Source organism: Triturus cristatus, chromosome 5_1 (genome assembly GCF_964204655.1).
Source record: "Triturus cristatus chromosome 5_1, aTriCri1.1, whole genome shotgun sequence".
Taxonomy (NCBI): domain Eukaryota; kingdom Metazoa; phylum Chordata; class Amphibia; order Caudata; family Salamandridae; genus Triturus; species Triturus cristatus.
Genome location: NC_140587.1, coordinates 390,489,689 through 390,499,746, shown reverse-complemented (window position 1 = coordinate 390,499,746; position 10,058 = coordinate 390,489,689).

The window sequence follows — 10,058 nt, the reverse complement described above, 5'->3', positions numbered from 1 at the left end:
AAACCATATGCAAAGTCAATGTAGTGGGCACAACCATCGGAGCCCTCATTGACACAGCTGCATTGGTCTATGTAATGTGTTGCCACCAATACCGATGCCCCCTCCCAAGGCCAATGATCTAACCGTCAATGACAAGGATATACACCAATGGGGGCCACATGCCCCTGGTGGGGGGCATGCGCAAAGGGACCAGTATGGCCAACAGCAAGGAGACCCTGGCGAAGTTCCACATTGCTGAAGGGGAGGTTGAGACCCCCTCAGAGGCCACATGGTGGAATGTGCAGGCCTTTCAGGTAGATTAACTCACAAACCAGTTCCCCAGCCTATTCCAGGGGCTTGGATGCCACTGAGCGCCCCCAATAAAACTGCACACTGCCCAAACAGTTAAGACAATTGCATTAAGACATCGTAGAGTCTGTTCCACCTATTGCTGCTGGTTGAGCAGGGTTTGGACAAGTTGAGTTTTATCTAGAAAGTGTCTGAGCCTACCTTGTGGATGTCATCGATGGTCATCACGGAAAAACACAAGCCACAGGGCAAGAGCCGCCTGTGCATAGATATACACCTCCCCCAACAAACCATCAGACAAGAAAGGCAAATCACACAGTGGGGCCCAGTGGTTTTCAAAGCTTGACTTAAATTCCTGATACCACCAACTTCAGATCAGTAAAAAGCAGCAGGTACATTATGACCTTTTCCACACGCCTGGGCTTGCCGAGGTACAGATGCCTGAACTTTGGGATCTCATCCACAGGTGAGGTATTCGAAAACACCATTGAAGAGGTTCTCTTCAGCCTCCAGGGAGTGATGAACATCAGTGATGACATCCTTAGATGACGGCAGAGGAACATCACAGCTGACTCAGAGCCACCCTGCAGTGACTTGATGATCACAACATCACAATGTTCCTTCTTTGAGCCAAGCATCAAATTCTTCGGCTATGTCTTCACCAAGGACAGTATCCAGGTTGACCCCTAGAAGTTACAGGTAATCCAGCAGGCACCCATACCCCGCAATACATTGAAAGTCTGCAGCTCCCTGGGGATGGCTACAAATTGCAGCCATTTCATCCTGAACCTGGCTACCATTGCATATCCTTTCAGAATCCTTATAAAAGCAGATATCCGGTGGGCCTGCAGCCCCAACGAGGACAAATCATTGTAATGTATCAGGGCTGCACTCCTCAGCAAGTCAACAATGGCTTACTTCGGCCCCAAGCAGAGCCTCTTCTTGATTCCAGCCTGGTGGGGCTGGAGGCCATACTGATGCAGGAAGAGGAATTAGGGTGGTGGACTCCCCTCGCCTTGGCAAGTAAAGCCCTCACTCCAACGGGGCCAGATACACCCAAATAGAAAGAGAAAACATTACCATCAAGTGAGCTTGTGGCCAGTTGCACCTGTACCTCAGTGTGAAGCCCTTCCATGTGGTCACCAACCATCAGACACTGGTCCTACTATTCAGTGGCACTGTGCCTCATTATCTGCCCAGGATAGAACAGTGGGTGATACAACTCCAGCAGTATCAATTTGAGGTTGTGTAATGACAAGGCTCCCGGAACCCAGCTGACCTCCTATCCAGGCACCTGTAACCAGAAAACAGAATGGTGGAGAAAGATGTGGTACGAACCGAGGAGTGCATCTGGACCCTGAGTAGGGGAGTGTGCCTAAGGGCACTGAGCCTGCAGGAAATCAGCGAAGCCATCACAGAGGATGTGGTACTTGGGAAAATTAAGGCAATGTTAATAAAAGGGGACTGGAGCACATTCCTGCAAAGCAGTGCGGAAGCCCAGAGAAAGAGCGGCTGAGGGACCTCTGGAGGGTCAGGCATGAGATGAGTTCCTCCCCAGGATGGCCTCATGCTGCGAGCATGCTGCATAGTCATACCAGCAGAGTTAACACACCGAGTAGTGGAGCTAGCTGAAGGAGGACACCAAGGGGCAGCCAAGACTAAGAGTTATCTGAGACAAAAGGTGTGGTTCCCTGAGATCGAAGAAGCTGTGGATGACCTTGTACAATAGTATGAGGCCTGCCAAGTGATCAGCCTTCCGTAAGCCCCAGCACCATTAATCATAGAGGAATGAAGTGAGGCCCCATGGAAGAAAGTCAGTTTCAATTTTGGCAGCTTCTCGGATGGACACACCATCCTGGTGGTAGTAGACAGCCATTCTAAATACCCCATTGTGGAATTAGTTGAGTCAACAGCATTCCCTAACATCAGCCCTGCTCTAGAGAAGACCCTGGCTCTTTTCAGTCTTCCAAAAGATATTTGAACAGACAAGGGCCTGCCTTTGAAGGTCTTGAAATCCTGAGTTTTTTCAGGAAAGTCACAATGCATAACCAAGTGCTGAAAGGACATCAGAGGGACATCATGCCGGTCCACCCTGAGTGGTCCCCTCCTGAGTATGACCCAGAGAGCTGCAAGCAGAGTGGGAACAAACCAACACATAGGCAAGCCAGTATGGGGAGCCCACAACTGCAGATTGAAACCTGGTGACTATGCACTCCTGAGAGACCGCTGCCCGGGGTGGAAGTTACGCACACCCTACGAACATGACGCATGGAAGGGGACAAATATAACAGGCTCGATGGTGACTGCTCGCAAAGGTGAAGAGACAGTGACCAGGAACATGTCATGGTTCAGAATGGTGGATGCCCTCGCAGGGATTGAAGAAAACGATGAAGGTAGCCATGAAGAGCTATACACTATGGCAGGAGAGGGGCACACTAACCAATGACCAGAAGGCAAGGAGTGACCGGATAACGCCCACCATGAAAAGTTTGATGGCAAGGCTGGAGGGCAACATAAGCTATGAGGAGCCGATCAGTATTCCCAGGAACCAACACTATAACCTGCATCCAAATCCCCAACCTTGTAAAAGACTGAATGACTTTGTATGCAGGACACAGGCAGGGGAATCAGAGTAAAGTGGGGAAGGGATGTAGTGAGCCACCCGGCTACTATGGCCCACATCCATTACCTGGAACTGCTACACCACAACCCTCAAGGCCGGGCGCGGCCGACGGTATAAATAAAAGAGTGTAAGACGGCTCAGAGTGTTACACACACCAAGTGTACAGCTGGTGTCACACATACTTACAGCCTGCATTACAGTTCTGATTAAACACCTTTCTGTATAACTACTGCACATGACAAATTATCAATGTTGAGGGAAGGGGGATTGGAAGGGGCAGTGTAGACCAGACATGGCTGCACCTTTCATGACATACCTCCTTCCCACATTCATAAGAGGACATAGTTGGCATTTTACGCTCTGCACTTCTGCAAAGATACCAAATATATAATGTAATTTCTTGGATGGTATGGGTGCCCATTGCCAGCAAATGTATAGGTGTTGTTGGTAGATGACCCTATAATGGGTTGTTCATATCTTAAAAATAATTGCATATGCAGACTTTCATCCTTCTTAGGATGGGATACCATTGGCATGGATAATACACACCTCTGTTATCAGTACCAAGATACCCTTCTGGTGAAGGTGTGCATCACAAATACATGTTATATGACATATCTGTGCTGTATTTGATTCATTTGCAATTATTTGTCTAATGTGTCTATTGTATATTGTTCAGATTTGCCCTCTCTTGTGTTAATTGCAGTGTGTGCTGTTTTGAACACGATGATATACAACACCATCGCATATCTGTGCAGTGTTGCATTTGTGTGCCCAGTACTGTTTAATGCTAAATGTTTGTCTGTTGTGAGTGTGGTGATGCCACACCAGATGGTGTATCTTCATTAGCCCATTGAATGTATTTGAATCTCAGAAGAAAAAAAGGCTGATGTCACCTTTCCAGGAACAAAACCAGGAACTTGTGATACTCAGGAAGAGAACCTTCGACATGCAATACTGTAAGCTCATCTGATTTAACATAAATAGCCAGTGGGGAAGAAGGGATGCCAAGAATAGCCCAGTGTCAGGGTTTATAGGGAGATATGTGAGTGCACCCAAGCAGACATGGACGGCACCATCTTGTACTCCCTCCCTCCCTAGAGAACTTTAACTGGTGAAAATGACGCCAATAGTGAACTGCATTTCAGGTCTTGAAGAAATTGACTCCATTCATAAAACCTCCTCAGGCATCAGACTATTTATTGCTTTCAATATGGTAACGTGCTAGTACCAAATGTTTCTGTTCGGAACCAACATCTAAGCAGCTCATTGAGTATCATGTGTTCACAGGCTTGCATTATCGTTTTTATTAAATGTCACACTGGACAACCTTAAGTAACTGTGCAAGAAAAACTTGGCAACTGTACACTTTCCTTTCTGCATCTAAGAACAAACTTCTTAAAATGAAGTTCTAAACATGGCATGCCACAAACAGAATGTGAGACTTAGGGGCATTTGTATCAAAAAAGCAAATTACGATTCTCTAAATGTGTTTTTTAGCGAATCGCATTTTGAGATTCCCAAAATGGGATGTAAAAAACAAAATTTCTGAATGTTAGCGATTTCTTAAATTCACAGAATACGTTTGAGGGGTCCAAATAGCAATTCCTTATTTGCGAATTCGCAAATAAGAAATCGAAAAGTTAGCGAATCTGCAGTTCAGGTGCAGCTTGATGACATCACACCCAGGAAGTCTGACTGCCCATGCTGTTCCTGATTGCCTGAGGCTGTGTGAGATGCTGGAGGAGAAGCAAACCACTTTGGACTGCAACACCACCCAAACCAAAGGATCCCCAGGAAGAGGCTGGGAGGAAAAGGAAGCATAAGTTCAGTGAGAGGGAGCAGGAGGTCCTAATAGAAGAAATGGTACATAGCCATGAGTTACTTTTTGGCAAAAAATCCCTTCATGTGCCAGAATCTCAAAAAAGAAAAATATGGCTGGACATCCAGGCAAAGGTCAATGCTATCGGCGTTACCCAGTGTACCGTTGCTAACCTACGCAAGCGCTGGTACGATATGCGCTCCAGGTCGAAGGACTAGGTGGCAACCAGGCTTGCGGAGGCAAAGAAGATTGGCGGGGGAACATCCACTGAGACTGAATCCACGCCCCTGGAGGAGTTGGTGGAGTCCAGCCTACAGCCTGAGAGTATCAGTGGGGTGGCTGACATCGACAGCTCCTACACTCCAAACACCAGACATGGTAAGATGCATGCCAAATCTGCCCTGACACATTACCAACTCACTCACACACTCAAGAATGCACCAACTACAAACAACAATGCAACTCCATTCCACTTCTTACAGCCCACCCAGCAATGCATCATGGGAGATGTAGTCACACACATAATACAGTGGAGCAATGAGACACAGCAATGTAGAATCAGTAGAAGTGAATTAGTAAAGGAAATAAACCCGAGCTAAGCTAAATTCAGAAAACGTTATTTAGTGAAGAATGTGAAACAGAACAGACAATTAAAATATGCCTTTTCATTTACAGTTCAACCTGAAACACAAGATGACAATTCAGGAGCCGAGGAGGCAGCACGCACAGAGGACTAGGCAGGACAACACTGCCAACACCTGTCCCACCACGACACCGCCAGATTGTGCCTCGACCTCCATTGTTAGAGGGCAAACCAGAGTCCATAGGGGATGAGGGGCAGCCAGACCAGGAACAGGATGCACAACAGGCCCACGAATCAACCCCCTGTGCACCGTAGGGAAGTAACATACAGGAGACGCAGGCCAAGGGTAACCACCAGTGCAGATGCTACAGAGGATCCCATGGTGTTTTCCGGCATGGAAGGCACCATGGTTAAGGTACAGCACCTGCAATCAAAATCAATGAGGTCAATACACAGACAGCTGGTGTGTGTGAACCACAACCTGACTGATATGAAGGGGGTCATCCGAGAGATAAATAACAAAATCGATGAGGGACATAAGGCCTGTGCAGACAGCATCAGAGAAATGATGGGCACAATAAAAGAACTATGTGCCACTATGAAAAGAGACCAGGCATCCAGACGCAGGGGTAAACAATGTCTCTACACCCGTCTGGACACTTATAGCAAGGCAGTCAACCACCTGTATAATGCCACTTCCATGCTGTCACGCCAGTTAGTTAGCATGCAGGTAGAAATGGCACACTGCAGCCAGGATGAGGCCAAAGGGCTGGTGCAGGTGACAAATGCAGTAGACCAGATGCAGACAGCTACCATGGGCGGCAGAGGTCTCCTGGGCTCAGGGGATTGTGAGGAGCTCTCAAGCAGAAGCAGCATCACCCCACCAATTTCCGAACACAGACGGCGCAGTGTGAGGCAGGTAACACCATCGGCTGCCTCAAGGGAGAGCGTGCAACAGCAGGTCGTGCACTCAAAAAATAAACTGTCACCACAGCAGAGTGCCAATGGGTGAAGTAAGCCATGGCATGTGGTCTTTTGGTTAGCCTTCATCCATGCACTGTGGACATGACATGTGCAAGACATTGTGCCACAATCTGTTTTTGGGCTGTGTGACTCATTTTTATCCTGCAGCTAAAGGAAAAAGAATACACTGTCATGCACAAACCTACATTTGCATTGTGTCATTACACACCTAGAAAAGTTTTGTATTATTTCATCACGTCTCTGTCGGCCCACAGCTGCCCCTACACCACTTGCTGGTCTGCAACATGGCCCTCGGCCCTCGTCTGAATCTGAATCTGTATTGGTGAGTTCAACTGGTATGCCTTTTCTAGTTCCAATGTTGTGGAGCATGGCACAGGTCCTTCCCGTCCAGCTCTACACTGCCGGAGGTACCGACGGACAGAGCGGGGCCTCATTTATCTGAGCGGATGCCTGGTGAGGTGAGGAGAGTCCCCGCACTTTGAGGGGATTTGGGAACTACTCCACGAGTATTTGGGAGTTTATGAAAACCTGCATTCAAGTAGGTTTTGCATATCTTCACTTTTGGATCACACGTTTAGTACAGCAGTAGCACAAGGTTATTCTGGTCCTCATGAAAGCCTGATTGTCTTTCAATCCATAGGCTGAAACATGTAGACCTTGTTTAGGACATTGGCAGTTATTTTGTCAAACTGCTTTTGCACTGTTTTTAGTTTCATCACTTGGTCAGTTATTAATAAATTGCCTGTTCTGACCATGTAGATGTTTTTAATATTCGCACTCACATTTTTGGTTCATTTGCACTGCTTATACCATCAACCCTATTTAAACATGCGTTAGCGACATCACAAAAGATATAAAACATCTGAATTGAGTTTTGTGTTTATGTTCATACATCATGCAGCCCTCATGATCTGGAGGGGATTGTATGAATGAATCTCAAATGATGATGTATGCTACTTTTAGTGGCTGATGGGATTCACTATCAATGATATTGTTCACTCTCTTTTTTCTTCCTCAATTTTTAGGATGCTTATTTACAAATTGTAAAGCTTACCGACTTTGACCCCTGGTTTCTTGATATTGTTGTTGATAAGGTAGAAAGGGATTGGAAACCGAAGGGTCGGTAAATATATTTCCCTTGGACCCCCCCTTCTTTTGATCAAAAAATTATTTTGTTTGTTGCATGGCACAAGTAGCCACAATCTTGCAGCAGGTTTCTGGGGGTATTGTAGTGCTCCTCCGCTTTTATGCAGGCAGCAGAACCTACTCTTCAGTATCCCAAATGTCTGCTCAATTACACAGCTCGTTGATTTGTGTGTGCGATTGTATCTGCGCTCCCTTTGATTTGCTGGATTGAGGTACGGTGTGAGGCTGAAATCTCTTACAGCATATGCACTGTCACCTACAGGATGAAAGACATGCAGTTAATCACTGTCCTCTCACTTCTGGCCTCATCCGTATGTTGGAATGTTAGACATGCATTTACCTAGCAGGTAGCCCTCTCCAAATTCACCACCAGTGAGACGTGTGTATATCCCACTATGTCTAAATATAAAGGAGTAGTGTGTACTGCCAGGGTATTTAGCAACTATATCAGTTATGATATGTTTAACATTGCAGATTACCTGTATATTGATGGAAAGATATGATTTGCAGTTCCTAAATACATACTCATTGTTTGAGGGGGTGAGAGGGCTACATGGGTCCCATCTATGCAGAGAATGCCATGGGGAAATTAGGCAATCTGATAGAAGTCCTGTTTTGTTTGCTGTGATTCCTGTTGTGTGTTGGGGAATTGGATGTGATGATGTAGCCTCTGTACCTTTGTATCCAAGAATGCATGGAAGAAGCGCGACCTGCAACTTTGGGAGACCCCTCCTGCTGCTGCTATCACCCCCTGGAAACTCCCTGATGCCATTAGGTGCAGTGAACACAGGACCTGCACATGTAGTGGGATGGTTTGGGTCCTGCGTGTTGGGTGTTAAAGCATGGGTTTCAGCTCAGCAATCAAGTCCATAATGGTAGCAGAGTCCAGCCTATACTTCTCATGGATCTCTTCGTCTGTCTGCTGGAACAGAGCGATGCGCACTCTGAATATCCGTTCCTGTCGCCTCATTCTCTGAGCTGCAGTTTGAATTCACATCCTTCTGGCTATCACATACAGCGCTGCCATTGTGGAAGTTAATGTTGCATTGTGGGCCTGTTTAAATGGGTTGCACCTAATTACCACCTGCTTTGAGTTGGTGGTAAACTGCATGTGCAGAATTGCGATTTTCATGAATTCGCAATTTGCGATTTTTTTATACATATGTTTGCGAATTCGTGATTTGTGATTATGCATTTTGTGATTTTCACAAATAGCATGTAGTTATTTGCGATTTCGCACAATTATTCGCAGATTCTCCTACTCGCAAAATAGGTATTCGCTATTTTTGCGAATACCTATTTTGCGCTGGGAATTTCAGTAATACATTGGAGATGGCTATTTTGCAATCACAAACACTATTTGTTTGCGATTCGCAGAGTTTGCGACCTCAAAATAGCTTGATACATATGTCCCTTAATGCACATATGCTAGGGGAAAGAAATGAAAACCAAGTCATAAATATTTCCAATTAAGGTGTTGGCACCAATCCCCCTAGTGCATGCACACAGGTGCTGAGAAGCCATGAAATTTATTGTGAGTTAAAACATCCTAATGCTATGTCAATTTTCTTTTGGCCTAGAATGACAAGTACATAAGTATGTAATTAAGTTTTTTCATTGGCTGTAGAAACGTATACCATGGCTTTAGAAACAGCTCTGGTTCCCAGTCCTGCCCCACCATGCCCTGAGAGTAGACAGACATAATGGTTAATGAATACCATTTTTTAATGTTTTCATACAGTGCCTAAACTCTCAGGGCATAACTGGGCTTATCCTTATTCTGTTCATCCATTAAATATCACTCATTTCACACACTGGAGACCCAGCAGCTTTAAGGTGCTAGCTGGGCACCCAATAATACAGATAAGAGACTAAGGGGCATATCAACAAGGGCTTTATCTCTGCTTTTTTGGCTTTAAAAAGAAGCAGAGATAAAACTAGCGTCCTATCAGCAACAGGGTGCTAACACGCATATTTGTATGTTAGCACCCTTTTACTCTACGCTTCCCCTTGCATCTCTAATGAGATGCAAAGGGGGCGTTCCAGAGTAAAATAATAGGAGAAATGTCGCTAAGCGACATTTCACCTATTATCAAGGATATCGCTAACCCTGTTAGAGATAAAAAAAAAGCAGCGCTAACCATGGTTAACGCTGATTTTTTACATCTGGTATTTTTCTGACTTAGCCATGAGATCCTATGTAAGGTGGATATCATGGCTAAGTATGTCTATCCCTATCAGCAAGCTATCGCCAAACCTTGTGGGATTATCGCTGTATTTCCAGCGATAATCTCACAGTTGGCAGCTTGCGCTCTGAATTTTATCGCTTTGGAGATAAGCGTTGCTGATAGCACGCTATCTCCGCGATAAAATTCAGAGTTGGCCGGCGATAATTATCCTCACGCTAAGAACGCTGAGCGATAATTATCGCCGGCCCTTGCTGATATGCCCCTAGGTTCTGACCAGAATGTGGGCATTGATATGCTTCACAAACACAAACTTGGGAAAACAAGAGCTCTTTACAGAGTTTTCTCTATATTCCCAACATGTGGGAACCTAGTAATAGAATTGAAGATGGGTACGTGCATTACAAAAAACAGATGCCCAAGGAC